Source organism: Equus przewalskii, chromosome 8 (assembly GCF_037783145.1).
Source record: "Equus przewalskii isolate Varuska chromosome 8, EquPr2, whole genome shotgun sequence".
NCBI lineage: Eukaryota > Metazoa > Chordata > Mammalia > Perissodactyla > Equidae > Equus > Equus przewalskii.
The window spans coordinates 69,180,277-69,206,320 of NC_091838.1; the positions used below are offsets into that span (position 1 = coordinate 69,180,277).

The 26,044-nt window shown below is 47.9% G+C and overlaps 1 long non-coding RNA gene and 1 pseudogene across 1 annotated transcript in view; both read left to right on the forward strand.

The window, feature by feature from the left end:
- Window positions 1-26,044, forward strand: part of LOC139085283 (uncharacterized) — a 71,446-nt gene that overhangs the window by 35,947 nt on the left and 9,455 nt on the right. The gene's annotated exons all lie outside the window — the stretch shown is intronic.
- On the forward strand, window positions 19,884-21,759 carry LOC139085122 (importin subunit alpha-1 pseudogene; annotated as a pseudogene).

Sequence of the window (26,044 nt, forward strand, 5' to 3'; positions counted from 1 at the left end):
CATCTTCCTCTTCTTTGTATGTGGGATGCCTACCACAGCATGGCTTTTGCCAAGCGGTGCCATGTGCACATCTGGGATCCGAACCGGCGAACCCTCGGCCGCCAAGAAGCAGAATGTGAGAACTTAACCTCTGTGCCACCAGGCAGGCCCCTCAGTCTATTTTTATTTCTCTGTCCTCTAAGCCTGTTTTAATAATGAGGGATCTTAAGTCGGGCTTTGGAGTGGGTATGTGAGCGCTTGGTCTTTGTTTTACTAAAGAAGGACTCCAAAGAATTGTTCCTTTCGGTGCCTTGCCTCCTCCATCTAAGACTCTGGCTCTAGGAGACCGAGGCTGGATTTGGACCTCACAGAAGCAGATCGTCTGCTAGAAGGGACGTGAAGGTGGCCTTGTTCTGGTGTGGAAACTGAGGCTCAGAGAGGAGAACGCTTAGTCCGGGGCCCCAGAGTCACAGAACCCCAGTTTCCTCTGATACGCACACGCTAACATCCCTGACGAGAAGCTTCTCCTCTCTGGGACTCAGTTTCCCTCCGTGTAAAATAAAACACCTCCTCTGGCTCTGGGTTCTGTGGTGAAGCAAGTGCGAGTTAGCTGGAGAGCTTGTCCAACATTCCTCTGCGCAGCTCACCCGGAAATAGGGATGGATCTGGAAGCAAATGTGGTGGGTACATGCATTTTAAACAAGCTCCTCAGGTAACACTGAACCCGGCCTTCCACAACTTTGAAACCATCACGTTGGGACCCTTCCACTCTGGCCCCGAGAACTTTGACATTCGCCTCGGCCTGTGGGCTCTGGGACTCAGAGAAAGGGAAAGGCAATGGATACCCCAGGGGAAGCTGCATCCCAGGACCCAACCACAGAAGGCAGACAAGAGACCTGGGTATGTTGACGAGGGGCCAGAGCGTCAGGCCAAGAATTCGCAAGGGTGCCGCTGGCTGGGCCTTGCTGTTCTGATACCCTGGGCAATGCCGTCATGCAGCAAGGCTGCACGCCTGCCAGAGCCCTTTGGCTGACCAGGGGAGTCTGCGAGGCAAGGCCTTTGTGTCCCTGCCCGCCACTACCCCCGCTTACGGTGCTCAGGTTACTGGATGTTTATGGAAGGAAAGGGCTTTAGAAGGAGGACTGGAGTTGGAGTGAGGACCCCCAAGTACAAGTGCAGACGCTGCTATCTATGTGCTCTGTGACCCCCAGCATCTGTGAGCCTGTTTCTTCATCTGTAAAGAGAACTAACAACCCCTCCCAGCCTTCTTTCCCAAGACATGAAGGTTTAAAAGGCAGTGCCGCCGTGTAGTGAAAGGACTGGGTCCACGATTTACGTGTTAGAGGATTATTATTGTTTTTAAAAATAATAGCCGGCTTCCAAGTTGAAACCCGGATTCTCCTGCAGAACCCAGCCACTGCCAGCAAGCTGCCGCCTTTCAGATGGAGAGGAAGATAGGCGGAGAGGCAGCGAGGAAAAGCTGCTCCTCGAGGCTTCTTTCTTGAGACCTCTTTGTCTTCTTTTTCTCCTCGAGGCCTGCAGGGAATCTGGGAGAATTCCAACTTCCACAGCACTGCCTGATAGAATAATTTGTACTGCCTCGGCACCTGTCATCACCTCGGGGGAGACAGCGGCTGGAGGTGGGGAAACAGAAGCCGCACACCAAGCGTGGCTCTCCGCCCTGCCCTTCCCTTTGCTTGGGTTTCTCCTTGCTTGTTGACTCTTCTGGACTCTCCAGTTCTCGGTTCTCGGTCTCCCCAGCCCAGGCCGTGCAGGTGCTCCCTGTACCATGTTGGCCACATCTGTTTCCCATCTGTAACATCGCTTACTTGATATTTGAGATGAAGTCACGCCACTTTTTCATTCTTAAATCAATGTCTTTAACAGAACCATTGCTGTCATAAAAGTAAACCCAGCTCACTTGTGAGACAAGGCAAGTTGCCATGCGCACATAAATACATAGTTGCTAAAGTGGAAGTGTGTGCACCCTCATCAAAGTGGTCTCAGGTCGTTCCAAGGGTTCCTGCACTGCCCTTTGGGAAGCCCTGAGGCAGCAGATGCCATCGATGCTTCAGGAACATATGCAGGCATCGAGATCTGTGCACAGGTGCTTACAGCCAAGGTAATGGACTCTGATTCAATCCAAGCCTTGGGGCTATTTTGCAGATGTTAAGTGACTTTTCCAAGGTCTCCAGCCAGGAAACAGTTGGAGTGGAGACCAAGTGGATCCGCAGACCCCAGATCAGACATGCTTGGCATCATGAGCAGCATTTAGCACCGAGCTTGACACAGTGGTGGCCAAGAGGAATGAGGAAGGCAACCTCGGGGAAGTGGGGTGCTGCGGATTAAAAGGCAGATGTAGGAGTTCTGGACTGTCTATCTGGATCAGTGGCTTTCCAATGGCACTGACGAACCCTCTCTCCTCCTCCTGAGGGCGGGTTGAGGTGCTGTGCTGACGGCTGTTCAGTTTTCCTACTTTTCCTTTATCAAGAGCAGGTCCTCCCCCAACCTTTCTATATGATGGTTTTGAGTCAGATTTCATTAGGGAAAGGAGAAAAAACAAAGATTCCTTTGCTAAAAGCAGATGTGAAGAGCTCTGTTTTGGATGGCCTTCAAGGTCTCCCCCTCATCTCATTCCATCTATGATTTTGTAATTCGAGCCTGGGCACTACCCTTTCCTGGCTGTGTGGTGTTGGATGAGTGGGTCAGCATTCTGAGTCTCAACGCCTCCATCTTTAAAATGGGCATAAGGAGAGACTCACCACTTAGCTCTCGGGGTTATTGTGTGGAGGATGCACGTGGACGTGCCCCAAGAAGGGCAAAGGATTCTGCAGGAGGATGGGGTTGGTAAAGTCATGCAATCATTCAACTTTTCTTGAGTGGCAGCTCTGTGCTGCACCCGGGCTAGATGCTGGAGACACAAAGAGCCATGGGGCCCAGAGAATCCTGGGAAATAGAGAAATAAACATGAGCACAGTGTCTCCTGGGAGAGAGAGAAATCAGCAGACAGTTTCAACTCGAAAGAGGTGTGGAGGGTCATCCAACCCAGCCTGGGGTTGGGGCGGCAGGAAGAGGGTGGGGGTGGGGTAGGAAGTGACGCACAGTATGAGTCTTAACGTGGAAACAAAAAAACAATAGTGATACTGGGTGTGTATGTATGTATTTCATTCACACGAGATTTCAGTCCCACAGAATGAAGACTTCTGAGTTTCCACTTCCCCTTCTGTGCAAGGATCTTTTAGAGACAAAAGTAAATGCAAAGGAGACTCTTGGGTCAATGTTATAAACTCTGTTAGTGAGTTTTGCTCCACCTTTTTGCAAACAAATATTATTCAACTGACAAATGTGCTCGGCCCTGTCCTTTTGAGAAAATTCAACACATTTTTAGTACCGTCATCTGTGGGAGCCCAGAAGATGCTCTGAGTGGTTTCTGTTCGACAACATGTTTGCCCAAATGAGAAAGATGGGACCTGAACAGGCGAAGGGTCTTTCCCAAGGCCAGGAAATCGAGGGGTCGGGTTCAGATCTGGGGGCTCCTGGGTCACCACAGGCTCCTAGGGTCTGGAATGGGAGTGATCGTGTGTACAAGGGGACATGCTCAGTCTACAGTCTGGGGCCAGAGGTTGAGTTCATCACCGATTTCATCCAGGGGCTGCATGTGTGGATGTCAGTTAGCAAGCTGTGTGCTGAGGGTACCCTCCTTGTTTTAAGGAGCTCATAGGGCAAAGATACGTAAGGTGTCAATTAAAATCCACCATGCTAAGTGCCAGTGGAGTAACGTGCAATGTGCTTTGAGAGCAGTGTTTGCATACGATGCACTGGAAGAGACACAGACTTTGAAGCTGGGCACACCTGGCTTTCAGTTCCAGCTCTGCCACTCACTGCATGACCTTGGGCAAGTTACTTAACCTCTCTGAGCTTCAGTTTCTCTATTTAGAAAAGGGGAGGAATAATAACCTCTCTGTTGGCATCAGCGAATGAAGAGCATACCATTGAGATACCACTTGGCTCAATCGATGGAGACTATCGTCATCAGCTATAAGAACTTTGGCAAGACTTTCAATTTCTCCAAGCCCCCAGGAGCTTCGGATGTTGTCATCTCTACAACGAGGTGATGGAAGTGAAGTGTGCTTTGTAAAACTGTGACACTTTAAGCAAACGCTAGTTTTCACTCAGAATTCTTAGCCAGCGCCAGTTGAGATAGAGAAGGCGATGTGGCAGGGTGGTTTGTCAAAGTTCAGAGAGTAACTGTGGGCCAGAAACCAGGGCAGCCTCTCTGATCTTGAGACCCTCTCACCCACTGCCCTCCAGAGCCCCCAGCATTTCCCCTCCCATCGTCTGAAACCTAACCGTATTCTGGACCAGGACCTGCAAATCCTGGGCTCGGTTTCTTCATCTATCAGCAAAGTCCTTCTGCTGGGAAGGGGACTTGCCATCAGGCCTGAGAAAGAAGTCAGGCGTGCTTGGAATGCAATTGCAAAAGAGGTTACAAGAGCCTGGCGAGAATGCTGAAATCAAGTGATGTCGAGAGGGTTTGTTATTTTTGAAAAAATGACTCATTCTGAGAAACCCTAACGGCCTCACAGAACGTTCACCTAGTTGCCTGTATGTATAACCCGGAGTCCACTGCAGAGAAAAACAAATCCTGTTGTCACAGCTGAGGGGGGGGGGGGTGGTGAGGGCAGTGAGGGTTGATGGTGGGAAGAGGGATGACAATTTGATGGAGGAAGAGTTTAAAGGTAACTCTTGCCCTCTGAGTGGATTGTTTTAATTTCCCAAGTCCTTTTCCCTAAATTGTGCCATTCAAACCATCACCAAAACATCCCTTTGGAGGTAACGTGTGTTCTTGTTCTCTATATTGACCTGAGCTGGCCAGAGGAGGGGAGGTCATTCCTGTTTGACCTGCAAAGAACATAGATGCCCAGAGAGCTTAACTATTTCCTCAAGATGCGGTGATTGGGAGAGAGAGGAAGAGGAAGGAAGGAGGAGGTGGAGGAGGCGGAGGAGGAGGAGATCCATGAAAGAGAGCTAAGGTGAGAACTATGCTTGTCGCGTGGAGAAGCACTGTAAGGCCTGGTGTCAGCGAGGGCTCTGTTGGCCTCCTCACTGTGGGATGCTCAGGAGAGCACAGGATCAAGAGTTAGGAGGTGGGCTCTTGCCCCCCCTCTGCCCTTAGCTAAATGTGTGACTCTGGGAAAACAAGTCCCTTCACTAAGCCTCCACTTTCCACCTGGAAAGGTATGGGGGTGGTGGGAGTCAAATAGACTCAGAGGTTCTAAAATTAGTAGTCATAAGAATATTCTGGAAAGCTTGTTACAATACCGATTGCTGGGCCCCATGAGGCCAGGGAATCTAGGTTTCTAACAAGCTCCTAGGTGAGGCTACTGCTGCCAATTGATCACAGCCCCAGCTTTGAGTTTTCTGGAGCTGGATGATCTTGAATGTCCCTGCCATTTCTGCTGTTGAAAGACTCAAAAAACTCAACAGCTCTGGGTCATCGAGAGCTGTGTCAGGTGCTGGGAATACAAAAACGAACAGGACCTGGTTTCTGCCTTTTGGGTCTGGCAGTCCAGTTGAGGAAACAGACAAGACAATGAATCCCGTTATCACACAAGGTACCCGGGGATGTGCAGACGTCAGCTGCCTGTGTGGAAGTCGGGGAGGTCTTCAAGGATGGTGCTGGGTCAGCCTTTGGGTCTAAGTTGTCACCAGCCAGACGATGTGCTAGGGGATGCCTTCTGGGCAGAGGGCAGGGTAGGCTGCTTTGAAGAGTCCACAGAGAAAGCTCTGGCTAAGCTCATTGCACGCGGTGCGGCATTAGCGCTACTCAGAGTGTTCTTCCAGCTGTCCCCTCCGGGAGCTGCCCAGCACAGCTGCAGCTGTACCCAACCTCCCTGGAGGGCCCTGGGGAAGCCACAGGAGGGAGCTCCCAATGGGCCAGCATCCTTGGGGACCACCGTCAAGTATAATACACACACACACATACACACACAGTTGATCCCCATTATTCGTGGATTCCGTATTCGTGAATTTGCCTACTTGCTAATATTTGCTTGTAACCCCCCTCAACCAATACTTTCACAGTCATTCGTGGACATGTGCAGGACAGTGAAAAAGTCAGACTCGCCCAACACTCACGTTCCCAGCTGAACGATGCTCTGCCTTCTTGTTTCAGCTCTTACACTGTAAACAAGGGTCCTTTTTGTGTTCTATTTAGTGCTGTGTTTTGAATATTCTTGTACTTTTTTCCCCATAAGTTTGCTATTTAAAATCACCCCCAAGCAGAGTGCCTTAGTGCTGTGTAGTGTTCCTGAGCACAGAAGGCCGTGACGTGCCTTATGGAGAAAATGTGTTAGCTAGACTTCTTTCAGGCACGAGGTATGGTGCTGTTAGCTGTGACTTATAATGAATCAATAATAGAGATTAAATAACGTCTCCTGAAACAGAATCACACGCAAACAAGTTTGTCTGTTGATGGGTTGATGGATTGAGCCCAAATGTCTCTTTGCCCCATGAGCAATGGTGCAACCTTCACTAATTTACTGTTCGTGGCAACTTTATAGAACGTAACTACCACGAATGATGAGAATTGAGTGTGTGTACCATTAAACCACTGCCAAGTCTTTCTGTTGCTCAATATTACAAGTTAGTATATTTAACAATATAATTCAGTTACAGCAAGTTTAATAAAATCTGAACATCCTAGGTAAACTTCGGAAATTTTCTTACTAATCCTGTTAGCAATCCTTATCCAATTTATCCCTTCCCTTTTCTGCTTAGATTTGAACAGAAGGGTTTTTTCGACTCATCCTGATGGTTTGCTCAGCTTTGTACCCACTTGAATTCACATCTCACCAACTTGTTTTAGATACAAATTTACATCTAAAAGACCTTGGCGTCACAATGTAGCTGAACGTGACTTCAATGTGGATCATAGGATGATTTTAACTTGGAGATTATTTTGATTTTACCACTAAGATCCTGACACCAATTCTGATGTGTGTTTTTTCCAACACCACCAAGCGATTCTCCCAGACACCAGCCAGGTGTCCTACAATTTAACCAAATTCTGACACTATCTACTGCTATCTGAGGCAGCTTCAGACCCCACAGGCTAAGGGCTCAGACCCACAAGACTGTCCTCTCTTCAGATGCCAACTGCAAGTCCAGGTTGTTACCTGTGATTCTGACCAACGGGCTATAAATTGGAGGTTCCCATGACCCCCTCCTCAGGTTTCATTAATTTGCTAGAGCGGGTCACAGAACTCAGGAAACCAGTTTACTCTTAGATTACTGGTTTAGGATCTTAAATCAAATATCAAAGGATATGAATCAACAGCCAGATGAAGAGAGACACAGGGCGAAGGCCCAAACACAGGAGCTTCTGTCCCCATGGAGTTTGGGGCCAGCACTGCGGCTCCTGGAGGTGTTCTGGTTCACCAGTCTGGAAGCTACTGAAAGCCAGTCCTTTTGGGTTTTACGGAGGCTTCATTACATAGGCACAATTGATGAAATCATTGGCTGTTGGCAACTCAACTCAAATTCCAGCCCCTCTCCCCTCCCCGGAGGTCAGAGGGTGGGGGAGGAAAGTTCCAGCCCTCTAGTCCTGTGATTGGTTCCCCCAGCAACCAGCCCCCAGCCTTAAGCGACTCTGGGGTTTTCCAAAGGTTACCTCATTAACATAACAAAAGACATCTTGATCCCTCTCTTAGCAGATTCCAAAGGTTTTAGGAGCTCTGTGTCAGGAACCAGGATGAAGATCAAATATGTGTATTTCTTATAAATCACAACCTCGCAACCACCTTTGCACTGGTTAGTTCTTGCATTTGGTAGACTGACAATTTTTGCTGTAGAGGAAGAGATGGGCACAGGCTTGAGGAGATCGCCTTTGGGATTCTAATTTGTGAGAAGGAAACTGAGGCATAGTGACTGTCCCATCAGGGGCAGCCAGGAACTGGCCAAGCTGGGCCTGAGCCCCTGCAGGGAGAAGCAGGAAGCCCTGCTCGCCAAGCCTCGGCTGTCCTGCTCCTTGTGCCTGGGTCCTCAGCCCCGTCCCCTAGGCCGCGTCAGACCTTCCTGGCTTGTCTTTGCACGAAAGGCCCCTGTGCAGGCTGTCATGGGGCTGGAAGGGGACGTGATTTCCCAGGGAACAGGGGCCCAGGGCTCCGAAGCCTTCCTTGATTGTGAAATGCCTGCCTCCCGAGGGACGGGCCATGCTGGAGCGAGTCTTTGGGTGCTCCCGGGCCCCTGACTCCTCCCCGTGGGTCCTCGGGGACCTTGTTGGCAAGCAGAGCGAGAGGAAGCACTGAGGCCGAAGAAGCCAGGCGGCTGGCTGCCATCCCACATAAACACGCTCTGTCACTGTAAATTATTTACGCACCATATGGAGGCTGGACGGGCTCCTCAACAGGGTGCGTTAATTAGAAGCCGGCGGATCCTTGGCCCAGATTCCTAGGGGCGACTGCGGAAGTGGAGGGCAGTGGAGGGAGGCTGTTTCCTTTTCCTCAGCACCCCCCTGATTAGAAACTTGCAGTGGTTCCCTGTCTTCTCCAGCAACAGTCCAAACCCCACGGCTTAGCCCTCCAGGCGTCTTTCCAGACCTCCCTCTCAGACGCCCCCTTGGAGGAGTTCTGTTCTCTGCGAATGACTGCACGTTCCCACCTCCAGACCTCTGCCTCCTGGGCTCTCTCCCCAACCTCGACTCCCTTCTCTCCTCTCAGCATCCTTCAAGGCACCGGCTCTAATGTCACCTCCTCTGTCTGCATGCTCCCCCCACCCTCCCACAGGAGGCCAACCTCACTCCTGCCTTGTGCCCCCAGAGCTCTGCGCATCCTACTCAGCCGCACAGCCTCGGGTCTGAGTTCCCACGCCAGCTGCACCCCTTGCTGAGGGATCTTGTGTTTTCTGTGGAAGCCGGAGGCGATGAGGATGTCTCCCTAAATCTCTGTGGGGAGGTTCAGATATGTGCCAACTTTAAACAGTGCTTGGCACCCGTGTTTCACCCCCAGACGCTAGCTTGCCTTTGTTATTATTATTAAAATGGCGCTTATTTCCCTCTGTTGTAATCACTTCTCTTGTCAGCCTCATTCTTACTAGACTCTGACCTACTGGCGTGCAGGGGCCATGGTCTCACCCAACCCTAAACCTTCTGCTTTTAGCCCAGTCCTGGCACTTAGTAGGTGTCTGACAAAGAGTATATATTCAATGGTGGTGCACAGGTGTAGTACCCAATAGTGAGTGCTTACTATCTGCCAGGCTGTGCTCTGAACCCTTTCCGTGAGTTAACTCGTTTAACACATGGTCCTTTGTGATAGCTCTTATCAGTATTCTCCTTTAACAGATGAGGAAACCGAGGCACAGAGGGGAGCAATAACTTGTGCAAGGTGACGTGTCTGGTGAGTGACAATGCTGAGATCCAAACCCGGAGAGGTTCACACCTCGAGTGTCCCACTGCCTCTCAGAGTTCGGCAACAGGAACGCAGGATGGATGCTCAGCAGTAAGGGCCTGGCACACAGTAGGTGTTTAGTGAATGCTGAATAAGTTTTTGGGGCCATTGTGTGTTTCGATTGCTCAGGCTAAAGGCGAGTCAGACAGATGGGCTCCTTAAAAGGGTGAAAGTTTCTATGTGTTAAACTTAGCTCTATAAAACGTTTTCCGGAGTCTCCAGCCCTGGACATCTTTTCCTCAGCTGGGCCCCTCTAGACACAGCACTTGACCTTCCAGAGCGGAGCAGCAACCTGTGTCCCCCACACAGGCTCTGTGTCGCATCCTCGTCGCCATCTTCCTCACAGCCTGCTAGACCTCATCTCTCTGCCTAGAATGTTCCTTCCCACTTCTTTCTTGCACGCTCCCTGTTGCCACCGTGATCCTATCTGGAAAGCTCCTCCTGTCCTTCAAGGTCCCGTTCACACTGACTTGCCTCTGGGAAGTCTTTCCCAACTGCCATTGCTATTCCTTAGCTCTCCCACACTGGACACACGTCTCAATTATCTATATTCACATACGTGTATGTTCACGACAGAGTCGGGAATGGCAAGGGCTGCAGTACCACACACCTGGCTTTCCGTCTGGCTCTGCCACCTTGTGCAAGTCTCCCCGCCTGAGCCTCAGTTTCCCCATCTGGGAAATGGTGCTAATCGTAGTACCTACCTTGCAGAGTTTTTGTGAGGATAAGCGGAAGAGTACATAGTGAGCACTTAGCCATGAGAGATGAACATACCAAGTACTGAATCAATGCTCTCGTACTTTTATTCTTCTGGAATGAGCCCTCTAGATCCTGGATTGCCCCCTACGCATCTTTGCTTCTCCAGGGCTCAGTGTAGTGCCTGGCACACAGCAGGTGCTCAATAAATGAAAATGCAATTCGATTTCAACAAAGTAAGCATTTACTGAGGACCCATCATGCACCAAGTGCTAGGTATGCAAAGATGGGTGGTAGCTGAATGGTCCGGTTGCATACATAGAAGGATAACCAGTAAGAGACTGAATGAATGCCAGTGTGGCACTTTCATTGGTTCATTTCTTCATTAAAGTGTCTGTTGCATCAGGCTCTGGGGAGACGGATGAATAAAATGCATTCCTGGTCCTCGAAGGGACATAACCAGGTACATGAAATGTCCAACACGGGCAGGTGACTGCTGTCATAGAAGGACAAACAAGGTGGACTCGGAGCTCAGAGACAAGTGTCTCAGCTTGTCAGGGATGAGGGAGGGGAGATGGATGAGATAGGCTGTGCCTTTGCACCTGCTGGTCTTTTTGCTGGGAACATTTCTCTTTCTTCCCATCCTTCCTGTCTCACTTGATATGGCCTCTCCTCAGTGAGGCCCCCTTGGAAAGCCCACCTGCTCATCACTCTATCACCACACCTGCTCATTTCTTCTCAAGCACTAACCATGTTCTGTTCATGAATGAAAGGAGGGGAAGGAAAGGGAACTGACATTTCTTGAATCCCTACTATGTGCCAGGCGCTGTGCTCTTCAATGGACGAACGTTATATTTAATTAATTTTCCCAGTGCTCCAGGGGCATCGGGATTAGTATCCTCATTTTGCAGACTACAAAAGAGGCCCCAAGAGGATGAATGCCTTTGTCCAAGGTCACTGGCTGCGAAGTGGTGGAACTGGACTTGGAATTTAGGGTCAGCTGCCGCCCCACACCCATGGCGTTTTCATGGCACCGGGAGAGGCCAAGTAGGCAAGAAAGGAAATGGAATGACTCGTTCACTGCCCCAGGCATTTTCAGCAACCAGTAAGTGATTTCTTTAATTCCCAGCCTGCTGTTAATACCGACTCAGCAGCTGGCAACCAGGCTGCAGAAAAACAGGTTTTCTTCTAAACTCAGCAGCACCACCTTCAGGATCTGAGGAAACACTGCAGAAATGATCAGGAGTGAGACCACTGTCTCTGCTGGAGGGGATCCTGAAGAAGCGAACTGAGACATCATCTAATGACTCTTCATCCTAAAAAGAAGCAAATCAAGACTGAGAAAGGAACTTACTTAAAGTCATCCTGTTAGTGATGGTAGATTTGAAGCTGTATTCTTCTGACTCCCAGTTCAGTACCCTCTTCCCTCCCACTCTCCCTTCTTCCTTCTCTCCCTCTCTTTCATCTTCTCTCTCTCTTGTTCAACAACATTAATTGAGCACTTACTATGTCTTGGGCATATTCCTTCTTTGGGGATATAAATATTGCTAGCTAAAATTTGCCTTTTAGGATTATTGTGGCATTGGTTAATTGCCATTAACAACGTACTCCATAATTACAACTAAGAGAGATTGACCATCATCAATATCTCTAGGCAACAGGCTCTACTCTAAAGTGTCATCTCAGCTGGGGTTCACAGATGAGGAAAACAAGGCTTAGAGAGGTTTAGGAACGTGCCCAGCACGGTTCAGTAGGCTGTGGAGGTGGGATTCAAATGCAGCTCCTTCTGAGCCCAGAGCCAGAGGTCTTAACCACTATGATGTCCTTACTCTTTCGAGTCTCTATGGTTAGTTTAAGAAGTCTCATTCCTCTAATTAGGATTTTGCTCTTACTTCAGATAATTGCTTATTTCTTGTCTAAAAGTGGTGCTGACTCTTTTCTCAAATTCATTGCTTCTTGGATCCCTAGGAGTTTATGTTGAGGTTCCACTTAGTACCAGGACACTGTGCTAGGTGCCGGGGCCACAGAAGTGACCGTAACTCAGCTAGGAGCTCGTGGCCTTGTAGGTGTTAGCCTTAATTCAAGGCGATCAGCAACACGTGTTCTAATAGCGGTGCTGCACAACTCCAGGAGGCGCTAGTCACCTTGCAGCTGACGGAGATGGCACCTCCTGAGTTTTATGCAGTGTGCTGCCTGTGCGGCCATATAGGGTGGCCCTGATCCAATGGGATGAGAACATGGGAGAGGACGAGGGGGTCAGGGATGGGGAGTAGTCACTTCCCGCTCCGCAGGGTAGGAAGCTTCACAGCAAAGGCGCTGGAGCGTGAATGCCGCTGAAGCTGTTCAGACTTTGATTTCCTGTTCTCTTCAGCTGGGAGGTAGTGCCAAGCTTTGAGGAAATACGTCTGCATTTCGACCTGCAGAGCAGAAAATGTATTTCGGTTTCCATTTCTGCATTAGCTACCAAGTAGCATTTTGTTTTAAGTTCCAGGAATCTTGCCTTCATTCTCATTTTTGGAGGAATGAGTAGTTTCTCTCTTTTGGGGAGGTTGGTTCCTAAAATTGGGGCTCACCAACTTGCAGGTCGTATGTCTAAAACCAGAAGATGAAGTGTTTGAGGAGTTCTCTGCCCAAACCACGGGAGAACGAGTCCGCTGCAGACCCAGAGAATGGAGACCTCATCTCGTATACATCAGCACACCAGTCTCTCCCATATTTTCCCTAACTCTCCTCTCCATCTAAGAGCACTTGGTGTGTGTGTATTCAAATTTAACATCATATGAGAAAAGAAGAGATTTTTTTCATTTTCTAAATATGAAATTATTCTATAGCAAGGACTATAGTTTTCCCCATTGTCCACCCTGAAGGTGCTAATTCAGACTCTTCTAGGGATGGTGTGGTCATGGGTAACACTGACATATTTGGGTTGGGCCAGTTACTAGAAGGGTATCGAGGGTACAAAGATATAAAGGACCAAAAAAAAAAAAAAGGCTTCCAGCCCTTCAGCAGCTCCTGGTCCGTTTGTTGCTGGCCCTGCAGCCAAAAGAACGACCACTGTGGGAAAAGGATACAGTGATGAAGGAGACTCTCCTCACCACAAGGAAGGCAAGGAGGTCCCCCTGCCACACGCGTTTAATGGTGGAGCAAAGAGAAACATCAGCCAGTGTTGCAGAGGGAGGAGATAGAGGAGAGATTTCTTGTCTGTTCTGCCCTGGGAGAGACATGCTGATCAGCCCCTTGATTTCTCATTAATTCAGAGTATGGAGGTTCCTTTCTTTCCCATGTTGTGGGCTAAATAAGCATCCGATAGCCACTGGGAACACAGTCAGCCAAGATAACCTTGTTTCTATGGGAAACTGAGTTCTAAGGTCCAAAGAGCTGTCTTAGAAACCAACCATTGGCACACATCCCCTTGTGAGGTTGAAGCGCCTCTGCTGTTCATCATTGCAAAGTTAATGTGAAAAGAGCCATGAACCGGGAATTCAGAGGCCTGGGCTCCAGGCTGCCCCTAGCCAGCTGTGTCACCATCTTGGGCAAGTCACATCATCTTCCTCTTTGAGGCCTCCCCTGTAAAATGAGGGGTTGGACTAGATGAGTCCCCATACTCTACTGGAGTCTGAGGCTTTGGGACTTCGAGTCTCTTCGTTATCCTACTTTTGTTTCTAGCATATTATTGCTTACCTTGCTAAATAGAGTGCTTCTTTGGCCCAGGGCTTGTTGGCTACAGGTCCATTTGTCCCTCCTGTGTCAGCTGGTTTCTGGCTGAGTCCAGCCAATGTGAGGCACTGGACCAGTATGGAAGGGAGTCAGGAAAAGAGAATCCAGGGTGTTTCTCCTCCTCTCTGCCTTCAGGGGCGTCTCGGGCAGAGGTCGCATTTCTTCCTTGGCCCCGGCTTCCTCATGGTAACAGCTTCTTATAGGGTGACCCCAGGCCTCGGGTTCCTATGATCCTTTCTCTTCCTCCTGTCCCTCCAGCTAAGAAGTGGCAGGGGCTTCCTTCTATTATTAGTCTCTGGGTGGCCTCATTATTTCCTGGTGGGCATTCCAGCCCTTCCATCACCTGTGTAACCCATTCCTCATATTAATTTCCCCTTATTCCCAATACTTAGAGTGGTTTCTGTTTACTTGGTTGGACTTTGACTGAGACATTCAAACTGCTGTTGGTTTTACCTTGTAACAGCCAGCAATAAAGATGATGATGATAATGTTGATGATTATAACCCCTTACTTGGTATATAACCTCACATATTACAAAGCTTTCATTCGGGTTCTGTAATTTGAGTCTCCTAATAACAGTATGATGTAAGAAAGGCATTTATCATTAATTCCACTTCGCAGAAGAGGAAATGACCTCACCAAGCTCACACAGCTGGTGGGTCTTGATAGAGCTGAAACCAGAACCCAAGGCTTTTGATTTCTCATCTAGTTTTCTTCCCCAAATTGTCTTCCTACTTTTCATCATGATCCCACCTACCCTATCAGAGTGGTGCCTTAATGCAGTTCCTTTAGGATCTTGTTTTCTAAAGTGTGAGGCTCAAACCATCAGACAAGGGTATAATGGTTATCTATTGCTGTGTAACAAATTACTCCAACACTTAGTGGCTTAAACAGTATCACTTATGGGGCCAGCCTGGTGGCATAGCGGTTAAGTTTGCACGTTCCACTTTGGCAGCCCGGGGTTTGCGGGTTTGGATCCCAGATGCAGACCTAGGCACCACTTGTCAAGCCATGCTGTGGCAGGTGTCCCTCATATAAAGAAGAGGAAGATGGGCACGGATGTTAGCTCAGGGCCAGTCTTCCTCAGCAAAAAGTGGAGGATTGGCAGCAGATGTTAGCTCAGGGCTAATCTTCCTCAAAAACAAACAAACAAACAAAAAACAGTATCACTTTTTATTTTGGAAATGGTCCATGCATGCATTGATGCTTTCCCCTGTCCCACATTTTCTGAGTTGGTTGTTCATCCGAAACTTGAGGAGTGAGTTCAGCCTGGGAGGCCTCTGAGGTTGTACTTTCCAACAATTTGAGCTGGGGCCTGGCTGTGGGATGATGAAGAGGAAGGTGGAGGGCCGACGGTTGCACTGTGCAGCACTGAACATGGAAGCTCCTGTCCTCGGCGCACCCTGCAAGAAAGCAGCCCCTCGCCAGGGCGCAAGGCCAAGAGGGTGAAGCATAGACTTATCTGTATTAAAATCATTTAATAGGAAGGACCACTGTGTCCTTCTCTCCATCCATATTCTTCACCGAGTGTCTAGTGCACAACATCACGTGAGAAGACAATGTGGATCCCTGTAGTGTAGGGACTTATAATACCATTATTCCTAATGGTATCCCAGGGACCCCAATCTTTGGGGAGGATCAGGGTCACTTTATCCATCAAACTGTCCACTTTGTCAGTCATCACTAAATATTTGTATTTGTCTTATGCTCACCTTGTGCCAGTTTCTCACCCCATTGTCTAAGATTCCCTGCCGAGGATCCCACCTCACTTATTTCTGGAAGTCCTAGGGAATGGTTCATGTGTACACGTGAACTTCATCTTTCTGGATCCCTTGTAGTGTTTGCTTTTCTCCTTCTCGGCTCCAGCTTTCTGCTCTGATGTTTACAGCCAAGCTGTGGCGGTCCTTGTCAAGGCTGGTGCGGCTGCCGTCTCCATCCAGCATCACACTGTGTTCCATGTGGACCCAAGGAGAATGCCCGTCTCTGTTTTCATCTTGTCTGCTTACATATGCCCCAAGCAGGGCCACCTCACCTCTCAGTAACTCATGGAGATTCTAACAAAATAATTCTATTTTTTTGTTTTCTTCTATTTCAACCTCTACTCTCACAAGTTCTGGTACAAGCTCCCAGGAAGGCGTGAAGAGGCATATAGGGAAACTTCTGAGCCATTGTACTCAAGTCGTCCCTCTACTTTTCACCCGTGACCCCACCTACCCTGTTGGAGCGTTGCCTTAACATTGTTCGCTTCGGGTGGTGTTTTCTAAAGCATGAGGCACAAACCACGGGTAGAGGGTATATATATTGTTTTATCTAATGCTGTGTAACAAATTGCCCCAACATACGGTGGCTTAAAACAGCATCATCTAGCATCTCACAGTTTTTCTGGGTTAGCACTGCAGGAGGGGCTCAGTGGAGTCCTCTGGCTCTGGGTCTCTCCCCTGGCTGAAGTCATCTTGAGGCTTGATTGGGAAGATCTGTTTTCTGGCTCACTCATGTGGTTGACGGCAGGCTTCAGTTTCTTGCTGGCTGTTGTGCTGAGGATCTCAGGGCTTCAGGAGCTGTTGGCTGGAGGCTCTCCTTGGTTCCTTGCCATGTGGGCCCCTCCACAGAGTATCCCACAACATGGCACTGGGCTTCATCATAATGGGCAAGTGAGAGGACAAGAGAGAAGGCAAACAAGACATAAGTCACAGCCTTTTGTAACCTTGCCTTGGAAGTGACATCCCATCACTTTTGCCAAATTCTATTACTTAGAAACAAGTAACTAGGTTCAACCTATGTGCCGGAGGGGATTACATAATGGTTGAGTAAGAGAAGGTGAGAATCACTGAGGACCAAATGAGAGGCTGCCTACCATGGGTGGCAGAGGTAGAGTGAAGTGAATGTATTTATTTATTTAAAGTATATTCTTTTGGTGAGGAAGATTGGCCCTGAGCTAACATCTGTTGCCAATCTTCCTCTTTTTTTTCTCTCCCCTAGTTGTAGGTCATTCTAGTTCTTCTATGTGGGATGCCACCACAGCATGGCTTGATGAGAGGTGTGTAGGTCAGCTCCAAGGATCTGAACCAGCGAACCCCAGGCTGCCAAAGCAGAGTGCGTGAACCCAACCACTCGGCCCCTGGGCCGGCCCCCAAGAATGAAATGAATTTTGATGTTAATAAAATTATGATTAAAAACATTTAGTCATTAGTCATTTATTTTGAAATGTGGTGGGAAAAATGGAACTGGATGTTATTGCTGGAGAAGACACTAAGTAAAAAAAAAAGGGAGTCAATGAAAAGAAAAATAGGAAGTCCAGGTGGTTTTTGAATATGATTGCCCATAGAAACTGTGACTTGCTCCTAACCAATAGGATATGGCAAAGGCATTGGGATGTCACTCTCATGGTTAGGTTACATCATATAAGGCTCTGTCATATCAGAGATTCTCCTTGTGGGCTTGACGAAGTAAGCAACTGTGTTAGAAAAGTCCATGTAGCAAGAAACTATAGGTGAGTCTGGGATCTGAGGTCAGCCTCTAGCCAACAGCCAGCAAAGAGCCAGGACCCTCAAGGAAAGAACTACAAGGAAATGAATCCTGCCAACAACCTAAATGAGCTTGGAAGCTTGATTCTTTCCCAGTTGAGCCTTCAGATGAGAATGCAGCCCAACTGAAACCTGGATGGCAGCCTGGTGAGACCCTAAGCAGAGGACCTAAGCTGTGCCTGAACTCCTGCCCCACAGAAACTCTGAGAAAACAAATGCGTGTTGTGTTCAGCCTCTCAATTTGTGGTAATGTGTTCCACAGCAAGAAAAAAAACTAACATACCCGCTCCAAGACACGTATGAAAATCTAAAAAACATTTCAGGGCACAGCAAATTTTACCATGTCATTTTGTTTAAAAGTTGTCATTATGTTCCAAATATTTATAAAATTTTCAGAAGGACAACCTTCAAGGCCAAATTTAGCAATTCATGCTGGAAAATAGGTCTATCAGAGACCTCTGAGCAGTGTCTGCAGAGCTGAGCGAGGGGCACCTTTTGGACGGAGATGAAGTAGGTATGCAACTAGGAGGAAGAGGGGGTCGCTAATGGAGGAAGTGGTTGAGAAGATGCCTTGCCTCAGCTATGTGAAGACTTTCTGAGGATCACGCAGGAAAAGGACTAGAGAGTGCCCTGATGGTTTTTTTCCTTTTTAGTTTGTGAGCTGGGAGGAAAAGCATGAAAGAGAATGACAGGAAGTTGACATCGAGTAAGCCAAAGAGCGGCTGTCTCTTGGCCCGGGAGAGTCTAATTAAGTTATTTCTGAGAGCTTAGCACTGGCTGGCCACAGGCTTTGGAAAGACTCACATCATACTCACGGCTGGAACTAGTATGACTAGTGACTGAGGCTCTGACCTTGAGTTAACCGGTGGTTGGTGTCAGAGGAGTCTGTGAGACAGGGCACCACATTGTAATCGGGGGTTTTATTCTTCTTGGACTTGCTCCATATCATATTTCAGTACCAATGTCTATCTAATGTGATAGTTATAGTTAAATGATTTGTGCTCTTTTAATAGAAAAGCTATTTTCCTTGAAGAATTTGCCTTAATTTGAGTTCCCCCAAAAGCAGACCCCACGAAGAGATTTGGGTGCCAGTGGTTAATCTGAGGTGATCCAAGGAAGCTCCTTTAGGGGAGTGAGGAAGTGAGGCAGGGGAGAGAGGAAGCCAGTGAAGGTGTATGAATGAGTCGGTTGCCACTATGGGCGACTGGGGCTCAGTTGTGATGGGGACCCTTTAAGAGGCAGTATTGGCTTCTCTCAGAATTGCCCCACTGAGGGATGAGGCAACTGGGGTAGTTATCTGCTAATTCTTGTCCTGTATTAGTTGAGAGTCATTCATTGAAGCGTCACTTCCCTGGCCTGCCCTGAGAGAGCGCCACGTGTACTCTTGTGGCTGAGGAAGAGCTCAGACCAAGAGATGTAAGGGTCTGGAGTAGGAAGGCAGACAAATGTATGGGAATTGTCACCACACTGAAGGTGACCTGTGGGATAGGCTGATGAGAAGAGAGCAGGACACTGGGCTATGTGAGGTACAACCATAATATCCAAAGGGATTACCAGCCTATAAAAGGACGTGCCTTTTCAAGCATACTGAACGACCAGGGCTCATTTAGAGAGACAGCCTCCCAGGTCTGCAGACATTATAAAACTGACCCAAACAAAGATGCTTTTGAAGTTAGGGACCAGAGCTGCACATGTCGCCTTGCATCAGAGTACCAGCCTCTGGCCTCTCTTTGTTGGCTGCCTTTAGTTGGTTGGACGCTGGACCCACTGATGACCAGGTAGCAATGGCAACACTAGGGAGGGTACAAGGCAGGACCCCAGACAGACTTTTGAAGCCATGACTAGCTAGACATTTCTCTGTGACTCTTGGAGTATTCTTGCTGTAACAAGTATCCTTTACATTAGGAGTAATAAATCACCTTTGTTTAAAACATGGCTGGTAGTTGAGATTATTAAGAGTGAAAATGAACTTCCTTGGCCCAGAAGAGAGGGAGCGGTCAAATACTAAGATTTGGACTTAATTCCTTAATAGCCAGACCATGAACAAACAGAGAATGGAGAATTACTTTGCAAACTCAGATCGTTCATATGATCATGCTATTAATAATTGCTGTCATTTACTGAGTGACTACTACATGCTGAGCCCTCTGCTGTGCTCTCTATATGCCTGACTTCACTGAGCCCTCACAACAACCCTGTCAGAGACGTATTCTGAATATCTCAGGTTCAGGTACACAGGCACTGAGACTCAGTGAGGTTAAGTCACTCATCTAGGTCCTGGGACCAGCAAGGGCAGAACTGGGATTTGAAGCCAGATATGACTCTACGAACTTGGGAAGAAATTATCTAAGACGAAAGCTAAGATCGCGTACGTCCTCTGAAATGGTTTGCGTACAGGGGGTCCAAGGAGTAACTGGGTTGTTATTGTTAGGTTGGGGTCCTAGGTTTCATAAAATGCTAATGTGACGAGGCTGTCAAAACACGTTATGTTGCGGTTCCCCGTGGTGTCTTCCCGGCTTTCTCTCTTTGTCTCATAACCATGTCCTCCAACGAGAATGCTAATTCCCCGGCTGCCCGCCTTAACAGATTCAAGAACAAGGGGAAAGACAGCACAGAAATGAGGCGGCGCCGAATAGAAGTTAATGTGGAGCTGAGGAAAGCTAAGAAAGATGACCAGATGCTGAAAAGGAGAAATGTAAGCTCCTTTCCTGATGATGCTACTTCTCCGCTACAGGAAAACTGCAACAACCAGGGCACTGTAAATTGGTCTGTTGAGGATATTGTCAAAGGCGTAAACAGCAACAATTTGGAAAGCCAGCTCCAAGCTACTCAAGCTGCTAGGAAACTGCTTTCTAGAGAAAAACAGCCCCCCATAGACAACATAATCCGGGCTGGTTTGATTCCAAAATTTGTGTCCTTCTTGGGCAGAACTGATTGTAGTCCCATTCAGTTTGAGTCTACTTGGGCCCTCACTAACATCGCTTCCGGGACATCAGAACAGACCAAGGCTGTGGTAGAGGGAGGTGCTATCCCAGCATTCATTTCTCTGTTGGCATCTCCCCACGCCCACATCAGTGAACAAGCCGTATGGGCTCTAGGAAACATTGCAGGTGATGGTTCGGTTTTCCGAGACTTGGTGATCAAGTATGGTGCAGTTGACCCGCTGTTGGCTCTTCTTGCAGTTCCCGATATGTCATCTTTGGCATGTGGTTACTTACGTAATCTTACCTGGACACTTTCAAACCTTTGTCGCAACAAGAATCCTGCACCCCCATTAGATGCTGTTGAGCAAATTCTTCCCACTTTAGTTCGTCTCCTGCATCATGATGATCCAGAAGTATTAGCAGATACCTGTTGGGCCATTTCCTACCTTACCGATGGTCCGAATGAACGGATTGAAATGGTCGTGAAAACAGGAGTGGTACCCCAACTTGTAAAGCTTCTAGGATCTACTGAATTGCCAATTGTGACTCCTGCACTAAGAGCCATAGGAAATATTGTCACTGGGACAGACGAACAGACTCAGGTTGTAATAGATGCAGGAGCACTTGCCATCTTTCCCAGCCTGCTAACGAACCCCAAAACTAACATTCAGAAGGAAGCTACGTGGACAATGTCAAACATCACAGCTGGCCGCCAGGACCAGATACAGCAAGTTGTGAATCATGGATTAGTCCCATTCCTCGTTGGTGTTCTCTCTAAGGCAGACTTTAAGACACAAAAGGAAGCTGTATGGGCTGTGACCAACTATACAAGTGGTGGAACAGTTGAACAGATTGTATACCTTGTTCATTGTGGCATAATAGAACCGTTGATGAACCTCTTAACTGCAAAAGACACCAAAATTATTCTGGTTATTCTGGATGCCATTTCAAATATCTTTCAGGCTGCTGAGAAACTAGGTGAAACTGAGAAACTTAGTATAATGATTGAAGAATGTGGAGGTCTGGACAAAATTGAAGCTCTACAAAACCATGAAAATGAGTCTGTGTACAAAGCTTTGTTAAACTTGATTGAGAAGTATTTCTCTGTAGAGGAAGAGGAAGATGAAAATGTTGTGCCAGAAACTACCTCTGAAGGCTATACATTCCAAGTTCAGGATGGCCCTCCGGGGACCTTTAACTTTTAGACTGTACAGCTGAGGCAGAAAGTTGTTTGTTGTGTGCTGTGTTTGGTATAAGTTTGTCTTAACTGTTTCTCTACTAAGAACTCTTTTTAAATGTGGTTTGTTATTGTAGCACTTTTTACAACGAAACTATACTTGAACAGTTTCAAACTGTGTACATACTGTATGAAGCTTCTCCTCTCAATGGGTTTCTTATTTCTATGTGGAATTTCATATCTTGCAGTGTCCTGTAAATAAAGCTTAAATTCCACCCTTAAAAAAAAAAACAAAACACGTTATGTTGCATAGGGCAGACGCCAAGTCACTCTATGTGCATGCAAGTATCTGTGTGTGCTAAGTGGCCTGGAATAGCCCCTGTGCACCACCCCACACCCCAACGTTCCAAACGTGGGTCCTGACTTCCCAGAAACAGTCTATCTTCCGTGGAATGGGAGGCTCTGGAGCGATGGTGTCCTGGGAGTCGGGTGACCGAGATGCTTATTTTGGGTTCCACCCTCGCTGGCTGTTTGACTTCAGGCAAGGGACTTAGTCACTGGCAACCTCCTTTTCTCATCTGTGAAATGAGGATAATGAGCCCTGACTCCTGCCTTCCTCACAGGGAGGGCAGGAAGCTTCCTGGGATCACCTCACCAGAGCCTTTTGATCTGCTTGAAAGAATCCTCCTTAATTGCCCAGCCAGGCACTTGAGCAGCTGGGCGAAAGTTTTATAACCCGAGATTCCCACAGCCCATAATCCACACGCTCCCAGAAAGCCCTCAGAGGTTTTCAATGATAGATTTGGCTGGCGAATGTTCTGCCAGGCCATCAGCAGAGATTTCTCAAAGCCTTAGTCATACAATAGGCGGTTTCCCAGGGGTGTTCTTGCCAATGCTTCCACTGATTTATGTAGGATTTCTTAAGACTTATGCGCCCGAGACAATTTCTCACCCCTCCCCAGACTCGTCCAAGGCAGTCATTTCTGGCATCATGGAACACTGCCAACCCTCAAGGACAGCTCTTGGCTACTTAGCTACAGCTTGGATGTGCTTTCTGCCCTCTGGTTCCAGTTTTTAAAAGTCTTCTTTAAGTAAGTTGTACGTTCACCTCGTTTCTGGTCTGGACCATCACGTAAGCGTCCTGTGGAGTCTCCTTGCCTCCAGCCCTGCTCTCTCTCTCTGTTTGTCACACTACAACCTGATACCCAGGACAGATTGCTTCTCTCCTCAAACCCGGCAGTCTTTCCCCATCATCCACCCAATACAAATGGAACAAATGAACCTAATTTAAAAGGCATTTAAAGCCCTGCTCACAGCCCAACTCAAAATCTGGCTCCAAATTTCCTTTCTTCCCTCCTTTCTCATCTCTTCCCATGGTTGGCTCATTTATTCAATCAACTATTCCACTTCATTTGCTTACCGCTTCCTGTACGCCAGGTGCTCTGTTGCACTCTGGGGAACAAAATGAGGCAGGCCCCTGTCCTCAAGAAGCTCCCAGCCTCATGGCAGATACAGACGCATGTACTGGCGAGTGTCGTGAAGTTCAATAAGCACCGTGACTTGGGAAATGGAGAGTCTACAAGAACCTGTTGGAGGGTTGCCTAACTCGGCTTGGGCTGAGGGTACAATGTCTAGTGCTCAAGGATGAATCGGATGCAGCCTCACAAAGAGTCAGGGGTAGATGTTGGGCATGGAAAACGTGTCCCATCGAGAATGACTTAGATGTGAAAGACAGTGTGGGGAGCTGGGGAGACTGACATGACTATAGCAATTCATGGCTTGGCGAGAAGCCCAGTTTCTGAAGGTCCTGGTGAGCTTTCTTCAGAGGCCTGGACCTTATTCTGGAAGAAAAGGAACTAGAAAAGCAAGACGGTGATGTGGTCACTGCCCTCCTGACTTGGCAACCTGTCAGATGCTCTCAGACTCCCAGGCCTCTGCCAGGGCTCGTCTTTCTTCCTGAACACCCCTCCCGTCCCCCTTCCTCTCCTCATTCTCCTCCTGCTATGGTCTAATCATCTTTCATGGTCTCTTTCAAATGCCGTCTGTTCTTTGAAGATTTCCTGATCCCGGGTCAGAATTTGTTGTTCCCTCCTTTGAGAATCTAGAGTCCATTACTTGTATGTTACCACTTACCACATTCTATCTTGTATTTTATGTTAGTTGTGCCTGTTCCATCTCCCTCACTGGACTGAAAGCAACTCAAAGGGCGTATTTATCCAGCAATATTTACCTCTGCATTTCCCACAGCACTTAGTGTTCAACGCTTTGAGCCAGGCCTCCCTCAAGCTCTGTTCCACTGCTTATTAGCAATGTGATGTTGGACAAGTCACTTTATCTCTGAGACCTCGAGTTGTCTCATCTATAAAATGGGATAATGATTTTTTATTGCATAGGATAATTGTGAGGCTTAACTAAAGTACCTAGTTAGCACTCAATAAACATCAGTCGCCTTCCTCCCTCCCATGGTGGCTGGCTCAGAAAGATTGCTGCAACCTCTTGGGAGAGCCTCCTGAGGGAGGAGTGCCTCACTTTTCCCATGGGTCCAGAGGAAGCGTCGGGTACAGGTGCGAGATCTCATCTTCACTGGCTTGCTGAGCGCCCAGGTGTAGGCGGGATATCAGCATCATTGCACTGAGTCTTGGTTATCAGAGGCCGTTGTCCCTGCCACCCATTCTAATCTGATCATTTCTTTGACACTTTCCATGGAGCACTCATCCTTACGGTAAACAAAAAGAAAATGCTGGAAAATGATTTGCAAAAACCAATTAAATAATATGAGTCTCCTTGTCTAGGATTATGCCCTAGCCCAAAGAGTGCTCCTAGGGAGAGGAGAAACGGGGATCTGCCAATGAGTCTTTCTGTTTTCCATCTGGTCTCTGCTCAGCCTGTGTACAGAATCTATGAGATTACAAGGGTCATGGCTGTGGTCATCCTTGTCATCACCATCAGCAGCAGCCCCTCCCCCATCATCATCCCTGCCATTGGGTGGGGTTCAGGGCAGATCCCCACCTCCTCACCTCCCATGCCAGGCTGGATAGACCCCATCTGCATGCATAGCCTCATAGGTCGCCATACTGCTTTTGTACATGCTTGATTCTTATGGCAACCCCATGAGGCAGGTAAAACAACTTCCATCATCTTAATCAGCAAGGAATCAGGTGTAGAGAGGCTAGGTGACTTGCTCAAGCCACAGCCCAAGCTGGGAGTGGAGTGGGGGCTGTGCAGGGCTGGGGCTGACCCTCAGGTGGTTTGAAGCCTGAAGAGGTTGTTTGAAAGAGAGAACAGCCTTATTTCTCAGCAGCCAGCCCTGCTTCCTGTTGACATAATGTAAATAATGTCTGAGAAATGTTTTAAGCACTGGTGGAAGTCAGTTCCTTTTCTACCTCCTTTTGGTTCTTGGAACACCCACGATATGTCTGGGACATATAAGTGTTGGTTGCATGAACAAAGATTGAAGGAGCACATGAGGAATAATAAGGAGATAAGGGATTGCCCTTGAGTTTATGAGGCTGCTGTGATTTCTGCAATATTGCGCAGACGCTCCCTACCTTCCTGCGTTGACACACAGACGTGTGAAATTGCAAAATATTTGTCCTCCGTGGAAGTGCTAGGGACAGACGTCTCTCCATTGCTTTACCAATGTTTCATCACGAGAAGAGCAGAGATGTTGTTGAATTGAGGATATTGGGAAAGACTGATGTTCCTGGGGTCATGTTTGTCTGCTGAGCCGGGTTAATATTCTAAACCTTCATGTCTCTTTCTTCCTTCCGGACCTGCCTGGATTCTGACACAGTTCCTTGCACTTTTACTTTTCATGCTATAAACCTTCCTCTCCCTGTAGGTGTTTCAGGAAAATTTTTGGCCAAAGAACAGAAAAGACTCCCCTTTTTTGCCAGCCTCTTAATTAGTTAAAAAAAAAAAAACTTTAGGGGCCAGCCCGTGGCCAAGGGGTTAAGTTTGCGCGCTCCGCTTCAGCGGCACAGGGTTCACCGATTCGGATCCTGGGTGCCGACATGGCACCACTCATCTAAGCCATGCTGAGGTGGTGTCCCACATAGCACAACCAGAAGGACCCACAGCTAGAATATACAACTATGTGCTGGAGGGCTTTGGGGAGAAGAAGAAGAAGAAAGAAAGAAACTGGGCAACAGATGTTAGCTCAGGTGCCAATCTTTTTTAAAAAAAATCAAAACAAAAAAACCCACTTTAATCAGGCGGGATGTGAAAGGTTTAGAATTCCAAAAGATGTACATCAGCGAATGGATTTTCAACAAGATCCTTTCCTTTTCCACTTAAGATAATATTGAGCTATAATCAGGAGCACCTGCATTGCCTTCTCAGCTCTCTGCTGGAGAGATTGCTTTCTTGGGATCGTTTCGATCCCTAAACAGTGAAGATTCCCCCACAGCCCACTCACCACACCCCTGTGCTTCGGAGGGGGAGATAGAGGGGAGACAGGAGGCTCGTTCATGGTCAGGTTCCTGGGACATCACCTGGTCACTGCTTGCCTGGGGACAAGGTGACCCGCCCCCCTGTTTTACACTTGAGATCATTGACAGCAATGACATTCGACTGGTCTTT